Genomic DNA, 21,486 nt, shown 5'->3' with positions numbered 1-21,486 from the left:
ATCTGAAATTCTGAAAACCATTGCTCTAGCGCTAACCACCTGTCTCTATAACAGGTATCCACTCACAGTTGTAATGAAAGCCCAAAGATGGGCTTGAGTTAGCTTATGTCAATGAAAATGTTGCTAGAGACTTGGTCTAGATTTGCTGAGCAGCATGTGAAAACTACAGTGTAATCTGATCCTCCTCTCCCTCTCTCTTTTCACCATCATTGTTGTCAATATATATTCCTTCCACATTTTACCCACAGAAAACTTTGTGTACTGGGGTCACATTCTCATAACCAAGTTGTCAAACAGAAAGACTTCTGGAAAAGAAGACTTCTCCTAAGTTGGGTAAGAGCACTTAGAGGGAAAGAGAGGAGAGATGGTCAGAGCCAGGATGTATTTAATCTTGATCTGCAGTGGACATTTATCATCTGCCAAGACCCCTTCTTTCTGGCACTGACATCCTTTCACTTAGGAACATCCCCTCAATGACGAGGCTCTGTAAGGGCTTCTCTCATTTTCCCTCGGACTGTAAGATGACCTAATACTCCAAGATATTAACCAAGTGCTTTTTTTTTTTTTTTTTTTTTTTGAAATGGAGTTTTGCTCTTGTTGCCCAGGCTGGAGTGCAATGGTGCAATCTCAGCTCACTGCAACCTCCGCCTCCCAGGTTCAAGCAATTCTCCTGCCTTGGCCTCCCGAGTAGCTGGGATTACAGGCATGTGTCATCACGTCTGGCTAATTTTGTATTTTTAGTAGAGACGGGGTTTCTCCATGTTGGTCAGGCTGGTCTTGAACTCCCCACCTCAGGTGATCCACCCGCCTTGCCCTCCCAAAGTGCTGGGATTGCAGGTGTGAGCCACCGGGCTTGGCCTAACCAGGTGCTTTCAAAGGTGTTTTGAACCAAGAAGCAAGTCCTGCCTTGTTGGTTGCAAAGCTGGGAACATGTGAGATGGGAATTGCTGGCGTCCATGCCTCCAGCCTGAGAGGAAAGCCAGCCAGAGAGCATAGAGCTGCCTGCAGCAAGCAGGAAAAAAGAGTGAGGACAGTGTGTCCTGAGAGCCTCCAGCTCCTGGTTCTAGTGGCCACTGATGTCCAACCCTGTTTCTGCCCTTCTTGTTTTGGTTACAGGAGCCCACAAATCCTCTCTATCATTGGCGCTTATTGGAATTGAATTTCTTTCATTTTTTTAAAACCAAGAATGTACGAAACAATGCACTGGCTACAGCAGCAAAATTATAGAGCCTGATAAAAGAAAAGAAATAGAAACCACAAGAAGAATGGATGAAATCTCCAGTAATTCACAGGAAATAAAATAACCAGGGAGAATAAAACTTTGCAGTCTTGGATGTCTGCACCCCAGGCGACAGAGTATAGGTACTGATCCAAGTGACCTTGAGATCATAGCTCAGGAAAGCCCTTGTGACTGTACCGGTTATCTGAGCCCAGGCAGGTGGGATGGCAGCAATGGAAGAGCATTCCTTTCTCAAAAGACAGAGCTAGAAGGGAGTGGAGTGGAGTGGAGGAGACCATGATGAGAGCTCCTGCATGAAAACCCACAAACCATGAGTAGAGAGAGTAACGGAGAAGGTAAGGAGAGAGAGGGAGGGGGGACTGTGGCCTGCACATGAGGTTGTGCAGCCAGATGTAAGGCCTGGAAGCCACGCTCCTGCGAATCACAGTCCACATGCTGGGTTGGGGCAGAGAGCCACAGCAGCTCACTGGCAGGGAGAATCAGGGCCTGGAGGCATAGAAAGCCAAGAGCCAGGCAGCAGCAACTGGCTGACCCTGGTAGGCAGTTCCAGGAGTGGGCACATCTGGGCGCAGGGACTGGAAGCAAAATGGATTGACTCAAGAGTAGACAAATATGGGTTCAAGGTCAATCAGAGCAGAAACCAAGTGACACAGGTGAGTCAAATCTAGAAAGAGAGTTGTAAAAGTGGGCAGACACAGGTAGAGGAGGACCTAGGAACAGAGGCTAGAAACCAGAAGGGGTCTGCTGGGGTGGATAGACGGAGGGGCAGGAGCCAGCAGACACAAAGTTGCACATGGAATTTCACCAGATGGCTGTCTGCTGCTGAGCTGTGGCTTTTCTTCCTGCTTGTCCACAAGTGGGTGGCTCTGCCCTCGGGGCTCAAAGGCATGAGCAGGCCCTCTGATGACACATTTGACAATGCTGGCACGGAGGCAAGAGCGAGTGGGGATAGCTGGGAATCTTCTTCTAGACCCTGGGTGTCTGATAAATTCTCCTCATGCTGACAATTTCATCTTTCATAGTTTAAAGAAAGAAATGAGAGGGACTGGTACCCTGTACCTAAGTGCTCTGCAGAAGTGGAAGTGATAGGGACCCTGAGAGGAGCCAGCTTTTGCAAAGTTGGTGGTATCCGGGACTCAGGCAGAACCCATTCGGAAAGCAGAGTTCAGAAGTGTTCAGAAAAGAGACTTTCAGTGAGAAGACAGCTCAAGAGAAAAGGGAGGCTAATTGGGGCTAATTGTATTTTGTTAACAGATGATAGCAAGAAGGCAGAATTCAGGCTGTGTGCGGTGGCTCATGCCTATAATCCCAGAATGTTGGGAGGCTGCGGCAGGTGGATCACCTGAGGTCAGGAGTTCGAGAACAGCCTGATCAACACAGAGAAATCCTGTCTCTACTAAAAATGCAAAAAAATTAGCCAGGCGTGCTGATGCATGCCTGTAGTCCCAGCTACTCAGGAGGCTGAGGCGGGAGAATCGCTTAAACTCAGGAGGAGGAGGTTGCAGTGAGCCGAAATCGCGCCACTGCACTCCAGCCTGGGCAACAGACGAGACTCTGTCTCAAAACACAAAACAAAACAAAACAAAACAAAACAGGCAGAACTCCTCAAATTGTACTTTACATCCTGATTCTCAGTCAAGAAGACCCATCTTCAGACTGGAAAGGGCAGAATTGGTGCTGGTTAGAGGGAAGCAAAGCCATATATAATTGCTCTGAGCAGACTTCACACACCCATTAAATACCCCAGCAGAATTTAGCCCTCACAAACGGTTCCTCAGATATTTCTGAGATTCTCCCTGGGTGCCGGGCTGCAAATGCTTGTTCACCACCCCAAATCATCCCCTGATGCTAATGACACTCAGGATACGGACCCTCTGCAGGGCATAGCTAGCCAGCTCTGCTGCTGCCAGCACCTGGGATGAGGGATGCTGGGCTTCCCTTTGCCTTCCATCCTAAGCACAGGACACAGCATTCCCTGAGTCCCCAGAGCACAATCCTCTCTCTAATACACAAGCTGCACAAGCGCAGGAATTTTTGCACCCCACCCACACCCCCATTTATGTAACCCCAAGGTCTAGAACAGTTTTTGGTAGGCAGTAGGAGCTCAGTAAATCTCTGACTATGAACAAGTGTATAATAAACATTCAAACGTGAAAGAAAGGGCTGGGCAAGGTGGCTTACGCCTGTAATCTCAACACTTGGGAGACCAGGGTGACTGGATTGCTCGAGCCTGGGAGTTCGAGACCAGCCTGGGCAACATAGCGAGATGCTGTCTCTATTTTAATTTTTAAAAAGCTAAAGAAAGAAAGAACAAGGCAGATAATAACTAACAACAATTAAAAGATGTTGTGAATTTCAGGATCCTCAGACTCAGATTTAGAAACGCCCAGTGATGAAAATGTACCCACCTTAAGCAGACTGATGGCTTGGCATGCAGAAGATGTCTTTGTGGGCAGAAAAAGCTTCACCAGGCTGAAAAAAATAGAAAAATGTGTCCCCTCTCCCCACCCGCAAGGCAGGAAGATACATTAGAAGACGGAGATCCCACTTGGTGGGCAGGTCCTTGTCAAGTAAGGGTTTGGTTAGTAGGTGATACCTTTGTGTCAAGAAAAAGGCATGCCTTTCTCCCAGCAAGGGTAGCCCTTGGGTGCACAGCTTGGCCACACTCTGTTGGACAAAGTTGCACTGTCTTCCTACAGGGCTCCTATCCTGTCATGTGGCATGAGCCAGCACAACTGCACACAGTGCAAGTGCCCTCAAATCAGGTCTGCTCTGCCTAGAATCCCAGCCCCACCCCTCCCAAGACCCAGAAAGGGGAAGGGATTCTCAAGCTGCCTCCCTGCACTTATTTTCTGCCCAATATCTGCTCCTCCCTGGTGACCAATGATGAGACATCTATTCCCCCAGGAAACCCAGCCCTCACTCCAGGCCTATGATCTCATCCTGTGGCACCCAGTACAACAGCCCCATCAGAACACAATAGTCTCAAGGGCTCTGGGGTCATTATACTTCAATAATGCCACTTGAAGGGCAGAAACTGTCCATTGAACACACTTAGTTCTCTTTTATAGGCTCTCTTCTAGGGAGAGGTGAATATTCTGCCTGAATGTCCTTTTGTAGGCCTCTGGGCTGGCTGCTCTTGCAAACAATCGCTCTGGCAAGAAACACTCTCCAGTCTGCAAGGATAAGCAAACACTGTAATTCACTACATTCCTACCAAGTTAAGAAATATTTCACTCCTTCCTGGAAAGCAAGAAAATTATAGAGACTTAGCTCAGGCTTGACCATATTCAAAAACATACACGACCAAAACAAAACACTTATCATCCAAACCTAAAATCATCATCCAGGATAATGAAGACTTTATAATTGTTCCAAACAGCACACTGGGCACTTGTTCCAGGCATATGTGTGTAACAAAAATACCCATGAAGCGTGACCCAAGGGCTGACTGTTCAGATGAATTCTGTGATGGTTAATATTAGGTGTCAACTTGATGGGATTGAGGGATGCCTAGATGGCTGGTGAGGCACTTTTTCTGGGTGTGTCTATGAGGGTGTTTCTAGAGAAGACTGCCATGTGAGTCAGTGGACTGGGAGAGGAAGACCTGCCCTCACTATGGATGGGCACTGTCTGGTCAGCTGCCAGCACAGCAGAACAAAGCAGGCAGAAGAAAGCAGGCAGAAGGGGCATATGCAGCTTGCTGGGGCTTTCTCTTTCTCTCTCCCTTCTAGAGCAGGCGGCCTTTTCTCCTTCTGCCTTTGGGCATCTGACTCCAGGTTCTTCAGCTTTTGGACTCTGGGACTTGTACCAGTGACCTCTGGGGTGCTCTCAGCCCTTCAGTCTCAGACTGGGAGCTGCACTGTCAGCTTTCCTGGTTTTGAGGCTTAGGGCTTGGACTGAGACAAGCTACTGGTTTTTCTCATTCTCCAGCTTGCAAGCCCTATTGTGGGACTTTGCCTTTGCAATTGTGTGAGCCAATTCTCCCTAATAAACTCACATATATATATACACACACATATACAATTACTCAGGGTTCTCCAGAGGGACAGAACCAATAAGATACACGTATACGTATATGTGTATATATACAAATGTGTATGTATCCTATATACATGTATAGGATGCATGTATATATATATGTGTATATATATACACACACATATGTATATGTATCCTATTGGTTCTGTCCCTCTGGAGAACCCTGAGTAATTCACCATCTTCTTTCTGAACAAAAAGTAATGCTGGTTTGAATGGCAGTTTCTTCCAGATTCTACCCATATGGTTCTTAAAGACAATGATAGGGTTCAGGATAAAAAAGTAGTTAAGGGAATGTAAAAGAGCTTCATGCAGTTGGAAGTGGTGTCAAGTTTCTTGGCCCAAAAACATTTTACCCTTGGGTGCTAAGAGATCTTGCAAATGTATTGCTCAGTTCTATCAATAATCTTTGTGGGACTGTAGTGAGCAAAACTGGTGCCATAGCACTGGACCCAGGCAAACATCCTAAGTGCAAGAAATAGAAGTTGAGTTCTGGAGATTACAGAACGGCAAATGACCTAGATTCTGGTCATATTTATGAATAAATTGTTTAAAGAGAATTTATGAGCACCTACAAAAGAAAGTAGTGATTACCAGTGTAACTAAAATGCAGGTTAGTTGCTCGCTGCATGTGGAGTCCAGTTAACAGGAGCAAGGTCTGATACAAAAAAAAGCGAATTGATTCCAAATTTAGCTTGGGGAAGGGGCACAAAGGGTCCTGCCTTAAAATGTGCTGCTTCACTTTGGGAGCAGAAAGCAGGGATTTTTATAAGGTAAGGGAGGAAATGAGCAAGGGCAGGGGGTCCGCCTCCCAGCTTGGTGTTGAGTTGGAGCTTCCTGGGCAGAAGTAAGTTGAAAAAGTGGCCAAGCGGGTGTGCTTTCGATTTGCCCTCCTGGTGGATGAAAGTCCTGAGGCAACCCTGGGAAGATGGAAGTTCCGAGGCAACCTCTGGAAGTGAAAGTTCCTTGGTGGGTGTGCTTTGGTCTGCAAATGACTGCCAGCTCTCAAGGAGAGATCTGTCTTGGAGCACACAGTTAGAAAAACTTGCCCTGTAGGGAAACCGGGTGAGGGGGAGGAGAATGGTTATATTTGCATTTCTGAAGGGCTAAGGGGGCCAGGGAGATGAGAAAAGAAAAGAGAGAGAAGAAAAAAAGCAATTAAACCACCTCCAGAAAAACAGGGTGCTGGGTTACACCAGGAGCTAGTATAGATTCACCCATAACGTTAAAGGCAAAGTAACCACTTTTCCTTTTTGAGAGGACTCTTAAACTCAGGAGACTCTGAGGTAGTGTGTGCGTTTCAAGGAAGAGAACAAGGCTTTCACTCCATTTCTGACTTTTTAAATTAGAGGTTGTACATCCATGGCTCATGGTTTCTTTTGTTTTATTTGGCTCTGCCCAGCATTTATGATACTTTTAATTCAGCTGCTAAGATTTAAAAACAGGGAGTGTGGCAAATCCTATTCTTGTCCCCAGTTATCCCTTACCCTCCCTTTGTGGCCTATGGGAGAGGCGTAGGTCCTCTCCCCACTCCCTCAGGCCTGGACAGGGGGCTTGCTTTGGCTAACAGGGTGTAAGCACAAGTGACCTGTGCCGCCTGGTGAGCAGTGGCTTGAAGAAGCACCATGTGGGTTTGTGGGCCCTCTTCTCCCTCGGCTGCAAAACAGTGTGTTCAGAATGGGTCTGCTTTACAGCTGGATCCTGGAACAAGAAGACACGCAGCGCAGAGCCACAGCTGCTGACAACATGAGCAGAAATGAACTTTTTTTTTTTCAATGCTATTGTAAATGGGATTTTTTCTTTTTTTTCTGAGCGCAGGGGACTTTATTGATGGTACATGACAAGGTGGGGCTTCCTAGGCCCCTCCCTCTTCAGGGGATCTGCATGGAAACTGTGTGAGGAAGGGAGATTCTCAGTGTAATGGGGGACTGAGTGCGGTAGAAACTCCCCACCAGTGAGGGCCTCTCTTCCTCTCATGCTGTCACTGGGGCTGGTGGTCTGGGAGTCTTACTCCTTGGGGGCCATGTGGGCCATGAGGTCCACCACCCTGTTGCTGTAGCCAAATTCATTGTCATACCAGGAAATAAGCTTGACTGGTCACTGAGGGCAATGCCAGCCCCAGTATCAAAGGTGGAGGAGTGGGTGTCACTGTTGAAGTCGGAGGAGACAGCCTGGTCCTCAGTGTAACCCAGGATGCCCTTGAGGGGGCCCTCTGATGCTGCTTCACCACCTTCTTGATGTCATCACATGTGGCAGGTTTTTCCAGACAGCAGGCCAGGTTCATGACCAACACATTGTCAGTGGGGACTCGGAAGGCCATGCCAGTGAGCTTTCCATTCAGCTCAGGGATGACCTTGCCCACAGGCTTGGCAGTGCCAGTAGAGGCAGGGATGATGTTCTGGAGAGCCCTGCGACTGTCACGACACAGTTTCCCGGAGGGGCCATCCAGTTTTCTGGGTGGCAGTGAAGGTGTGGACTGTGGTCATGAGTGCCTCCATGGTACCAAAGTTGTCATGGATGATCTTGGCCTGGGGTGCTAAAGCAGTTGATGGCACAGGAAGCATTGCTGACTATCTTGGGGCTGTTGTCCTACTTCTCATAGTTCAAGCCCATCACGAACATGGGGGCATCAGCAGAGGGGGCAGAGATGATGACCCCTTTGGCTCCTCCCTGCAAACGAGCCCCAGCCTTCTCCATGATGGTGAAGATGTCAGTGGACTTCACAACATATTCAGCGCCAGCATCACCCCATTTGATTCTGGTGGAATCTAGCTCCTAAAAGATGGTGATGGGATTTCTATTGATGACAAGCTTCCTGTTCTCAGCTTTGACGTTGCCATGAATTCGCCATGGGTGGAATCATACTGGAACATGTAGACCATGTAGTTGAAGTCATTGAAGTGGTCACTGATGGTGACAATATCCACTTTACCAGAGTTAAAGGCAGCCCTGGTGACCACGCACCCAATACTGCCAAACCCGTTGACTCCAGGCTTCACCTTCACCATGGTGTCTCAGGGATGCAGCTGGCGCTGCATGAGAAGATGCAGCTGTCTGTTGAATGGGAGGAGCAGAGAGCCGGGATTTTCTTAATTGCTTCCCTCCCCCACTGCCCCCCACCGAGGCGGAGTCTTGCTCTGTCGCCCAGGCTGGAGAGCAGTGGGACGATCTTGGCTCACTGCAATCCCTGCCTCCTGGGTTCAAGCAATTCTCCTGCCTCAGCCTCCCGAGTAGCTAGGATTACAAGCACGCACCACCACCATGCCAGGCTAATTTTTGTATTTTTAGTAGAGATGGGGTTTCACCATGTTGCCCAGGTTGGTCTCGAACTCTTAACCTTGTGATCTGCCCACCTTGACCTCTCAAAGTGCTGGGATTATAGGTGTTAGCCACCGCTCCTGGCCCTCTTGATTGCTTTTTTAGAAAATTTGTTGTTAGTGTATAGAAACACTACTTATTTTTGTATGTTGATTTTGTATTTTGAAACTTTGAAAAATTTGTTTATCAGTTCTAACAATCTTTGGCAGAGTTTTTAGGATTTTCTCTATATAAGACCTGATTGCCAGCGAATAGAGGCAATTTCACATCTTCCTTTCCTATTTAGATGCCTTTTGTATCTTTTCCTTGCGTAATTGCTCTGGTTAGAACTTCTAGCACTATGTTGAACAGAAGTGTCAGGAGTGACATCCTTGCCTTATTTCTGAGCTTAGAAGAAAAACTCTCAGCTTTTCACCATTGAGTATGATGTTAGCTGTAGCCTTGTCATATGTGGCCTTTATTGTGCTGAGGTACATTAATTCTGTTGAGAATTTTAATCATGAAAGGATGTTGAATTTTATCAAATTTTTTTTTCTGTATTGAGATGATGGTTTTTGCCCTTCATTCTGTTAATATGGTGTATCACATTTATTGATTTGTGTATGCTGAACCATCTTTGCATCCTAGGGGTAAATCTCACTTGATCACGGTGCATGATCATTTTATGTGCTGTTGAATCCAATTTGCTAGTATTTTGTTGACAATTTTTTCGTCTATGTTCATCAGGGATATTGGCCTGTAACTTTCTCTTCTTGTAGTGTCCTTGTCTGGCTTTAATACCAGTGTAAAGGCAGGCTTGAGAAATGAATTTGAAAGTATTCCCTCTGCTTCCATTTTTTGGAAGAGTTTGAGAAGAATTGATATTTTTCTTCTTTAAATATTAGGTAGAATTCAGCTATGAAGCCATCCAGTCTTAGGCTGTTCTTTGATGGAGAGCTTTTTATTACTGATTCAATCTCCTTACTAATTATTGATCTATTCAGATTTTCTATTTCTTCATGATTCAGTTTTGGTAGGTTGTATGTGTCTAGAAATTTATCCATTTCATCTAGACTGGATTTCATAAAAATCCAATTTTTGGCAAATAATTGTTCATAGTCATTTCTTATGATCCTCTGTATTTCGGTAGCACCAGAAATACGAGCTAAATAGTTTCTACACAGCAAAGGAACCAGCTAACAGAATAAAGAGGCAACCCATAAAGAGGGAGAAAATATCTGCAAACAATTCATCTGTTAAGGAGTTAATATCCAAAACATATAAGGAACTCAAACAACGCAATAACAAGAAAACAGTCCAATATTTTAAGTGAGAAAAGGACCTGAATAGAAATTTCTCAACAGAAGACGTACAAATGGCCAACAGCAGGGAAATGCAAATTAAAACCACAGTGAGCTATCACTTCACACCTGTTTCTAACAGGCTATTATAAGAAAGACAAAAGAGAAATGTTGGTGAGGATGTGGAAAAAAAGGAACCCTTGTACACCGACCATGGAAATGTAAATTAGTACAGCCATTATGGAAAACAGTATGGAGCTTTCTCAAAAAACAGAAATTAGAATGAACAGATGACCCAGTAATCCAACTTCCGGGTATATATCTAAAGAAATTGAAATCAGTCTGCTGAAGAGATAGCTGTACTCTCCTTCTCATTGCAGTATCATTCACAATAACCAAGACATGGAATCAATCTAAGTGTCTATCAACCAGTGAATGGATAAAGAATATGTGGTATGCATACACAATATACGCAACAGAATACTACTCAGCCTTTGAAAAGAAGGAAATTCTGTCATTTGTGACAACATGGATAATATGATGCTAAATGAAATAAAACAGGCACAGAAAAGCACATACAGCATGATTTCATTTATATGTGGAATCTAAAAAAGTTGAATTTCTAGAAGTAGAGTAGAATGGTGGCTACAAAAGGCTGAGGAGTGCAGTGGGGTGGGGAACAAGTAGTGTTGATCAAAGGGTACAAAGTTTCAATTATACAAGAGGAAGATGTTTTTGAGATGGTCTCAGCATGGCACAGCATGGTGACCATAGTTAGTAATAATATATTATAAACTTCAAAATTGCTGAAAGAGCAGACTTTAAATGTTCTCATTATGAAAGATGATAAGTATGTGAGGTGACAGATATTTTAGTTAGCTTAATATAGTCATTCCACAATATATACTTATATCAAAGCATCACATTGAACCCCAGCCCTTCTAAGCTTCTAACTGAAATCTCCATGCCACTCATGTATAATGAGAGCCACAGGGAACCTGTAAAAGCCAGTTATGGGCACCTGTTTCAGACATTTTTTCAAATATTTGACATGATTTACAAAGCTCTGTTTGACTTGGCCTCTGTTCTCAACCTCATTCATACACCCACCTCCTTGTACTTCTCACTCCAGCCACCCTAAACATCTGTAAACTCCTTGAATGCAGAATGTTCTCTCACAGCACAGGAGCTTTGCACAAACCATATGAGAAACAAGGGCTATCTTGAATCTTGACCTTCTCCCAGTTTTTATGACTCATTGTTGGAAGCCAGACCCCTAGAGTTCACCCACTGCTCAGCTCCAAGTATTTTTTACATATCCTGAGAGACCCCACTCCCTCCTTTCTCCCATTCTTGGAATTCTCAACAAATGCTGCATGGGTGAGTGAGCTCAGGGAAAATTATCAAGAGTTCTGCTGCTGTGAAGACACTGCCACATGGAAGCTACCAAACATCGGGGAGCAAACCAAGAGTCTCGGAAGGTCTCCTGTTGACATTTGGGTAGCTACAGATACCCATTCCTGACATCTCCCCTGTCTGCCTTGGCCTCTCCTGGGAAGGATGTACCCCAATCAGCTGCATTTCAGCTGATTCTCCTGGAGAATGCCAACCCCAATCAGCTGAAATGCAGCTGCCTTGTCTACACACCCTGAATGTCCCCTCTCTGGCCACCCCTCAGATGCTAAGGCCCTAGACACTTTGTTTAAAACATGATCGACCTGGTACCTGGGCCTCCCAAATATCCTCCCTTTCAGTTGGACCTCAAGGTCCTTGGCCTATGCCTCAGCACTGGCTTGTGGTAACAGTTCATCAGGGCTCCACCATCCCTATAGGAACCCCTCCGGATGGTGAAAAAAGGCAGAACATGAAGCCCAATCAGGGTTTCAAGATGTCATTGCATGAAACCTTTGCCTTCTCCTGGAGCCCAAGGTTTTATGAAACTAAATCTAGATGTCACCCACCCCCTCACCTGGCACAGGGAGAAAGAAAGTGAAAACAGCTTCCCAGGCTCCCATGGCTAGAGCTAGGCCTCATGGTTTTCATTGTCTCAAAGCAATTTGGTGCTGGGTTCCTGGACCACCCCTAGGACATTTTGATATATTTGCCTCACTTGGCCTCTAATCTCACCTCCATGCCAATCTTTTTTACAGGCTGCTCCCAGAAAGAGCCTCATAAAATGCACATCTGATTATGCCATCGGCCTGCTTGAACCTCTCTTGCTTGGTTCCCATTGCTTTCAGCATATAGTTCAAACTTCCTAGTATAACAAACAAGTCTGTTCATGATCTGGGCCCCACAGGCCTGTCTGCCTCCCCGCCCTTCCCCGCCACCTTCCTCTAGGTTCATGCTGTATCAAACTGCTCAGGGCTCCTCCAACCCACCAGGCTGTGGAATTTCACCTGCTCTTCCTGATGCCAGGAGTGCCTCTTCTGGATTCTCCTTCTTGCCGACTCCTCCTAGGAGTTGCCTAGCTTTCCCTGACCCACAGGCTAATCATGATGCTGATCCCTGAGCCTCAGAGATCCCTGCAGAACACATAGCCATGCTCCCAGTGTTTGCCACCTGTTTCCCAGTCTCACACCTTCATGGATTTGCAGCACCTTGACAGTTGGGGCCCCCCATGGCTGGTGCATGTATTGTCTCTGGCATCAAATAATACCTAATATTAAAAACTGCAAAAAAAAAAATCACCCCACTTGTGTCATTCTGCTTTCTTCTCTCCTCCCTACCGCCTACCCCAAACCTTGCTATTTTCCCCATTCATCCTTGTGTACATAATCAGGAAGACAGCCAGATTGCTGGTCTGTTCACTCATTTCTTTATGTGTCCATCAAACATTTATGGCACCCCCACACTGTGACAGCCACCATACTAAGTGGTGGGGGCATGTGGAAATACCCCGACCAGTTGGCAGCCTTCATAGAACTTACATTCTAGTGGAGGGAGAAAGGCAGCTAACAACTCAGGCACCGAGCCACGAGCTGGTAAAGTCTATGCCAAGCGATGTGTGCTAAACGGAAAAGGAAAAGAGGGTCAGGCAGAGAGGAATGCTGGGGTGGGTGAGCTTCTATTTTATCTGGGGTAATCTGCGGAAATTGCTCGGATAAGATGCCATCAGAACAGAGACCTGAAGGAAGTGAAAAGTCATGCGGGTATTTGCAGAAGAGCATTTCAGGCAAAGGGAACAGCAGGAACAAAGGCCCTGTGTGAGTTACAATACTACTAACTGTCATGACAAACACATCCCCAAACTTCACAATAAGAGCACAGCACAGTAAATGTTTATTTCTTGCTCATGCTCCAGTTCAACATGATGTTGCTGGTTGATGGACAGCAGTCTTCATTTGGGTCCAGACATCCAAACAACTTCCATCTTGTGGCTTTCGCATTTCCAAGGGTCCCAAACTCCTCCCCAGTAAGTGGGCAGATGGGGAGTAGAGAAGGCACAGATGGCTCCTAAGACATCCCCTCCCCACACCCCCAGTAGAAGTGACTAGCACCACTTCCCATCATGTTCTGCTGGGGAGAACCACTCCTCAGCCCCACCTGAATGCTGAGGCATCTTGCTAGGCAGCTGCCTCCAGCAGCAAGGGCACACTATGATGGGCATTTTTGGTGGCAAGTGAGCCACCTCTGCCTCTGAGTGAAGACAGTGCCTGCCAGTTTGAGGCTCAATGAGAAGGCTAGGATGGCCGGGGAAGCTGATTTAGGGCCCTGCAGGCCACTTGAAGGCCTTTGGATTTTACTCTCTGTGAAATGGGAAGCACTTGAAGGGCTTTGGGTAAGGGAGTGACATGAAATGGCTTATGTTTCAAAGGGGCGTGCTCTAGCTGTGCTGAGGAGAATAGAATGCAGGAGGCCAGGAGGTAGACAGGTAGGCAGAAAGAAGGTAGGGCTGTCATGCAGGGGAGAGATGGTCATCTGGGCCAGGTGAGAGGGGAAAGGTCAGTGCCAGCCATCCTACAGAAATAGGGCTGAGAACTCTAATTTAGTCCAACTCCAACCTTCTAAGCCAGGGGCCAATAAACTTTGTCTGGAAAGGGTCATCTATTAAGTACTTTAGGCTTGGCAGGCCATATGGCATCTGTTGCAACTACTCACCTCTACTGTTGTCTCATGAAAGCAGCCATAAATCATGAGCGTGACTGTGTAAATGAATGAGCATGACTGTGTTCCAATAAAACTTTATTAACAAAAACAGGTGGTCAGCTGCAAAGTTTTCTGATTCCTGTTAAACCAATCACAAATGGTGTTGGTCTTCTCTCATCACACATTTCTAGTCAAGGCATCAGTGGTGGCTGCAGAAAACAGCTGAGAACTCTGGACTTTGTCACTGCTTGAAGTTTGTGTGCCAGCCACTCCCAGTGAACTGAATTTCTTGTAGTAACACTTGTGGCATAAGAATGAATCACAGCTTCCCACTGTCTTTGAGCAAGTTCTCTCTTGACAAGGGAAATGGCTTTTGGCAAGACCTTTTCATTATAGTTCAGGCTCATCAGCTATTTGTCTATAACTAAATACCTTTATTATGTGTAATTAAGGCAGCAACTGAGAAAAGATGCAAATGTGTTCTGAAAAACCTGACTTTGCAGCAGCTGGGAGCTTTGCAACCTTTTAAAAGTGCAGTTTTAAACTGAAACACATTTGGCATGTGCCAAAATAGGGAAAGGAGAGAAAAGCTAAAGAACAGAATTTAAAAATAAGAGGGTTTTGTGTTCAGGAATTCATGCCGTCTAGTGCTCACCCTGTGAGCTGAGCTGACTGCAGACACCAGGGAACATCCTCCCCACCAAGCCTGCCCTGCCCTCCACAATGGTCCCCTGCCCCAGAGTGGAAAGTATCATCGCAGTAGAAATATCACAAGCGGCCACTTTCAACTTCGGTTGGTATTTGCTTTTTCAGAATTTCTTCTGTCTCTTTGTGTGGCTGGGCTGTATAATATATCAAGACAAGGTAACTGGAAAACAGGAAAAGAGGCTAGGGCAAGAAAAAAGTTTCTCATCATCCCATTTGTGATGACGAATGAAAGTCAATAATGATCAATTCCTCTGGCACAGCATTGTCCAATAGAACTTTCTGTGATGTTGAAAATGTTCTATAGCTTTGCTGCCCAAGATGGTAACCACTAGCCCCACACGGCTACTGAGCACTTGAAAAGTGGGCAGCATGGTGGGAGAGCTGAATTTTAAATTTGACTTTGCTTTAATTAATTTAAATCTAAGTGTACATAGCTACTTGTGACCAGTGACACTGTATGGGACAGCACAGCTGCAGCGTGTTGGTTAAGATCCTGGGCTCAGAAGTCAGATAAACACACGTTTCCATCCTGGCCCGTACTCACTAACTGTGATCAGGCAAGTTATGGCCCCTTATCCTTGGCTCCCTCATTTTCAGGATGGGCACAATTGTGCCTGCCTCAAGGAGCAGTTGTGAGGATGAGGTAACGGTGGAGATAAAGCACTTCACACAGTGCCTGGCAGAAGGTTAATGCTCAATAAATGTTCAGTGTTTGGTTATTTCCTAGGAAGCTCCTCGAAGGGCTCATACCACTCTCTAGACATTGCAGAGAGGTGGTCCTAAGACCTCAGTGCTGGTGTCTTCCCTGCAAGCTTCCCTTGTCCTAAGTGATATCACATAAAGTTGACTCAGGGGAGGGACAAAGTTGGAGCAGAGGGAGAGTCAAAGGCCTCTAAACCAAACTTCTCACTACCTCTGAGACTTCCCTGGGGAGGTGAAGACTGCTAGTTGCTCACTCAATATTTGAGTGACCATGTGCCCTAATAAAAGACTGCAACTCCCGGGCTATCTTACAGTTGAGGGTGGTCAATAAGATGCAAGCAGACATTGTTAAATCTAAATGTAGATTTCAGGACTTTCAGGAAGTCTTAAGAGGGGTCAGACAGTTTATATGTTCTCTCTTGTCTTTTGTCCCTTCACCTTTCCTCCTACGTCCTATCTGGAATGCAGACATGATGGCTGGAGCTCCAGCAGCCTTAAGGAAGTGTCTTTGAGGATGGGAGCCCTGTACTACTAATGACGGCAGAGCAAAAATAAAAGAGCCCTGGGTTCATGGACACCATGAACTCACGGTACCAGCCTGGGCCTGCCCACCTTCAGATTTCTTCTTTGTAAAAGAAGCCACTTGTTTTGGTCTGTTTTGTACTGCTATAACAGAATACCTGATACTGGGTAATTTATAAAGAACAGAGATTTATTTCTTACAGTTCTAAAGCCTGGGAAGTACAGGGTACAGGGCCCTTCATATGGTGAAAGGCTTCTTGCTGTGACATCCCATAGTGGAAGGTGGAAGGGCAAGAAAGCATGGACATGAGAGAGACCAGGAAGCAGTCCAAACTTATCTTTTTATCCAGGAACACGCTCCTGCGAGAAAAGCATTAATCTATTCATGAAGGCAGAGCCTCTTAAAGGTCCCACCTCCCAATAATGTTGGTTTGGGGATTAAGTTTCTAATAAATGAACTTTGTGGGACACATTCAAACCATAGGACCTCCATACCATATTGGTTACTTTTGTTTTCTCTTATGTGTAGCAGCTTTGAGCTAGTTATTTCTAAGGAGTGATTAGTTCTACAAGTCCAGGTTATTACGGCATATATTCAATGAAAGAAAGGGCTTGAGAAAATCAGTGCAGTCTTTATTCCTTCATCCTGCCTGCAGGGGGCGTCTAAGTCTGTGAACAACATTAGAAATCACCTGTTCCAGTCAGTCTTTTTTTTTTTTTTTTTTATCGTTAAACCTGTTCATTATTTTTTTTTCCATTGATCTCGTGTTCCAAAATATGTGTTTCTACAGTCAGTTAAGTTTTGTTGGTTTTTTTGGTCATAAAAAACATTTAATAACCTGGGTGTGGTGATGCATGCCTGTAGTCCTAATCCTAGCTACTTGGGAGGCTGAGTCAGGAGGATTGCTTGACCCAGGAGTTTGATTACGGTGAGCTATGATTGCACCACTGCACCCCAGCCTAAGCAATAGAGTAAGACCCTGTCTCAAAAAAATCAATCAATCAATCAGTAAAAAATAAACATTTAGCAACCATAGTGGATTTTGCTTTGTTTCGTTTTGTGGGCTGTCCAGGAGCTGATCTCCTTCTTATATTTGGGGAATTCTCCTAATAAAATAGAGCCTCTGATGGCCTAATACTTGTTGTCCCTGTCCTTCAGCAGCTGGACAAGGGCACACAGGCTTAAGATTTACCAACTCTGCCAGGCACGATGGCTCACGCCTGTAATACCAGCCCTTTGGGAGGCCGAGGTGGGTGGATCATGAGATCAGGCATTTGAGACCAGCCTGGCCAACATAGTGAAACCCTGTCTCTACTAAAAATACAAAAAATTAGCCGGGCATGGTGGCGCATGCCTGTAATCCCAGCTACTCTGGAGGCTGAGGCAGGAGAATCACTCAAAACCGGGAGGCAGAAATTGCGGTGAGCCGAGATCGTGCCATTGCACTCCAGCCTGCACAACAAGAGCAAAACTCTGTCTCAAAAAAAAAAAAAAAAAAAAATTGCCAACTGGATGGTCTCACCTGGGACTTTGCATCTGGAGCAAGTAACACAAAGCAGCAACCATGGTTTGGAATGCAGTCTGCCAGGCAGTGGCATCCCATGTCCTGGTGGTTCCAGTGGGTCAGTGTCTGGTGTCCAGTGGCATCCCAACCATGCCGCTTCTGTGGTGTGACCTTGGCTGAGCTCCTCATTGCTCAGCTTTTCCTGGCTACTGCCCGTGTCCAGAGTCTGGTCCTCCTGCTTTTTCATTTGCTCTGGAGCTGGCAGACATTTTCCCAAAGCAATTATTTTCTGCTTAAGTCAACCAGACTTGGTTTCTATTGCATGCAGTCAAGAATCTTGATGGATACACATGCTAAGCAACATGATTTTATCTATGATACCTGCAGAGTTGACATCATTCAACCAGAGCAAGAGACAGTGTTCATACTAGCCAACATAGCCTTAACTGGCAACACACGCACTTTCTTTTGAGCTTTTAAAAACATTGCTCCATTTCTATCATTGTAGACTCCCAAGGAGAAGGTACCCCAGCCTCCTGGAAACCACTGATATCATTGTATATCCTAATATTACAGATGAGAAAATGGAATCTCAGAGAGTTGAAGTGAATTGCTCCATGTGTCAGGCTGTAGAAAGAACTTCTCAGTGAGGGTCATTAGCCATTCATTCATGCACTACTCCTGGCCTGTGGAACTCAGAGTCAGGTAGAAGAGATGGGTGATTCTTGGGGAAACAAAAAGGATCCAAATAACATGGAAATGAGCAGGTTAGGATATTCAGAAAGAGATATTTAAATGATAATGAAAACAGAAGGGATGTAATTTAAGCTTCAAGAACTCAAGCATAGTGGTAAAAGCAGGAACACAGCAAGATGGCCATGAACACTGCACACGTTCACCTCTGCAGATGAGAAAGTCAGCCCAGACAAAACGGGGTTCTAGAGGCATGAATCCAAGAAGTTTGGTAGAAAGCTGCCACAGCCAGACAGTAAAGTCAAAATATGCTTGTGTTCTCCTTTAAGAACATGTGATGCAAAAACATCTGAACTTGCAAAATAGATTTTTGAGAGTATTATTGTCTATAAAAAGGACTCTGCTTTAAAGACAAGAAGACATCTATTTTTTAAGTTGCAGTCATTTTTTCTTAGCTTATTTATTGTCCACAACAACATATTGAGAGGAGGCATTTTTATCCCCATTTCATGGATTAGAAACTAGGGCTCAGGTAGATAAAGTCACCAGTAAAGGTCACACAGCTTGTAAGACGAAGACCCAAAGGTCCTGTGTTTCCTGTTCTACCAAGCCACCTCCCACAGAGTGACTTTAAATAATGAACATTTGAAATGCATTTGGAAGGCACTTCTAATTGAAGAGACTCAATTTACAAAGATTAGATTTGCACACAATTTTGAGAACACATCCATCGCACAAAGCATTATGCAACAATATAAGGATAAATGCCATGGATCGCATGCAAAAAAGAGGAAAATAATAGAGGAAGCGCAGTTAATTAATGCAGTAGGAACTGAAACACTACAGGAGCAGATGAACATGCACTCCCAGAATATGATACAATAAGCGGCTTCATTAGGAAGACAATTTATGTGGTAGGAAAGATAATAGCAAGAGAAAGAGGAAAATGTAAAAACAAATTAGTCTACTAGAAAACACTGATTTGAAGATATTTTATAATGATTGATTTGTAAGAAATCTCTCTGCAATAAACATCAGTGGAACCCTTGCTTTTAGAGATCTTAAAAAATAGGTCAGTATCTCTGGGTTAGACAGGTTTAGGTGTGATTTTCCTCTGCAAGGAAACGAACCAGCTGGGTATTTTCAAAGCCTCCCTTTAGTTTATGATTCTAAGGTTCCACTTATGGGAGCTTTCTATGACTGTCATTTTTTAAAGCTGGTTAACTCAGTGGCTTTATTTTTCTTCCCCCTGTAAATCCCCTACAGGGCTTTAACTAAATCAGACATTTGGAGTCTTGTGTTGCTTTCTGGGCACCACATTTTAAAAGGGACGTTGACCTACTCTCCCTCCAGAGAATGGAACCAAGACAAATGAGTGGAAGTTGCTCAGAGATAAATTTCAACTCAATACAAGAAAACCCTATCTCCTTCTATCAGAGTCCTCTGACAATGGAATCGGCTGCTTTTTGAGACAGTTTGCTCCTAGGATTGGAAACACTAAAGCAGAGGGTATTTGAACTACTGTCAAAACTGCTCTGGAAAAGATTTTTTTTTACTAAGTTTCCTTCCAATTTCAACACTTTATGATTGATTGATCATGTAACTCTTCAATACGTTTTTGCCAAGTCGAAGCTCCTTTCAGTTCTTTTATCTTAATTATTAGCCTCTCCTCCTCCCCACCCCCATCCCCCAAAGTTAGCAAACACAATACAGAATGACAAAAGTTAAAACACCAAGGCCACATTGTCTGACAGTGCCATGTCCCTCCATTGGGGGAGCTGGACATGACATGGCCTGTTGATTATCAACGTAGCAGTTTCTGGGTCAATCAGGGTGATGGTGGCAGCACTGGTACCTCCAATGGCCCTTGGGCAGGTCTACATGCAAGAACAAGGTGAGCTGAGGGTTGGGTAAGGCTCACCATGGGTCCTCTTCTAGGGCTTTCCATCCTGGTTAGTGCATCCCCATCCAGATACATGATCCCAAACCCCAAGGTGTCCCTTTTGATACCTTCCTCTCCATACCCTGACTCCACACCATCATATTCAGCTCATCACTACATCCTGCCCATTTTTTTTTTCCATCTTCACTGCCTCTGCACTAATCCAAGCCCCAGGCTCATCTGTCACCTGGACCTGTATTCACATCACATGGCCCACTTCAATTTATATACACATCAAAACCTGAGTGATTTTTTAAAAATTCGAACCTACCCTGTCACCTGCTACTTCGACCTCTCTGCAGCTTCCCATTGCTGCTGAGATAGAGAATAGGACTTGGCCTCCATGGCCCTGCCTTCCCTGAGCCTGTGTACTTCCCCAGCTCCCCCCTGTAGCCAGTCACTGTCAGAAAGGCCACAAGCAGTTACCTATTGCTTTGGGTAAGCATTGTCCTCACATTTCAGTTTTCTTTTGTAATGCAATTAGGGGAGGTGAGAGTGGCCTAATCCTTGACGTTAGCCAAAAGTTGAACCTATTCCTACATCTCTCTCTCTAGCAAGAAATATCTGAATTATGAGAGAATATTAGGCAGCCAGAGGGTTTAGGTGGGAAGATTTAGAAAGAAAAAGGAATGATTTATATGCTGGATACTACAGGCTATTGGTGCCTCTTGGCCTCTGCACACGGGCTTCCTGCTGTGTAAAGAGTGCACCTTTGCCAGTTGTCAAAATTCTCGTCATCTTTCAGGAGCAAGCACAAGAAACTCTTAGAAGCCTTCTTCACTGGCCTACCGGAGCAGCATTGCTCACTCCTCCTCTGAGCTGGCAACGCACCTTGTCCATACATCCACCATTTTTGTGTGCACTGCACCATATTGCAAAGATGTATGTGTGTGTGTGTGTGTGTGTGTGTGTGTGTGTGTGTGTGTGTCTCCTTCCTGGGCTGTGAGTTCATTAAGAGCAACACTGTGTCTCACATCTTTGTATCCCCAGTGCCTGTTGTAGAACAGGGCTGTATGAGTAAGGACTTTTGGTTGCAAGTTACAGAAATCAACGTGATCTCCCCTCAAGCAAAAAAAGGACAAGCCATTTTTGTTCCCTCAGCATGCTCTGTATTTCCTTCCATTTCTCATGAAGATGACAATCTTGTCGGTGTGCTTTTCATAGGGCAGAACTCAACAGATGTGCACTGAACACAGGGTGGTGAGCCCTGGAGGCAGAAGCAGAAAGAAGGAATGGGAAGGGAGGGGTGATGCGGAAGCCCAGTGGAACCTGCCTCTCTGTTTATCCTGGAGCAGTCATGATGGCTCCAAGGTCACCATTCTCTGAAGACCCTGGCCTGGCTCTCCTTCCCATTCTCCCCTCCTCGCTCACTCTCTTTCCCCAGACAGTTCTGTCAATTGGTTGCACTCAGAATTTCAGGCATCCTGCCCACCAGCCCAGTGCCAGTGC

The 21,486-nt window shown here is 45.3% G+C and overlaps 1 pseudogene; it reads right to left on the bottom strand.

Annotated features, from left to right (window-relative positions):
* Positions 1–7,285: 7,285 nt before the first annotated feature.
* On the bottom strand, positions 7,286–8,286 carry LOC116468343 (glyceraldehyde-3-phosphate dehydrogenase-like; annotated as a pseudogene).
* Positions 8,287–21,486: the final 13,200 nt, after the last annotated feature.

Source organism: Hylobates moloch, unplaced genomic scaffold (assembly GCF_009828535.3).
Source record: "Hylobates moloch isolate HMO894 unplaced genomic scaffold, HMol_V3 SCAFFOLD_5, whole genome shotgun sequence".
Taxonomy (NCBI): domain Eukaryota; kingdom Metazoa; phylum Chordata; class Mammalia; order Primates; family Hylobatidae; genus Hylobates; species Hylobates moloch.
Note: the sequence above shows the minus strand (reverse complement) of the source record. Positions and strands in the feature narration are given on the sequence as shown.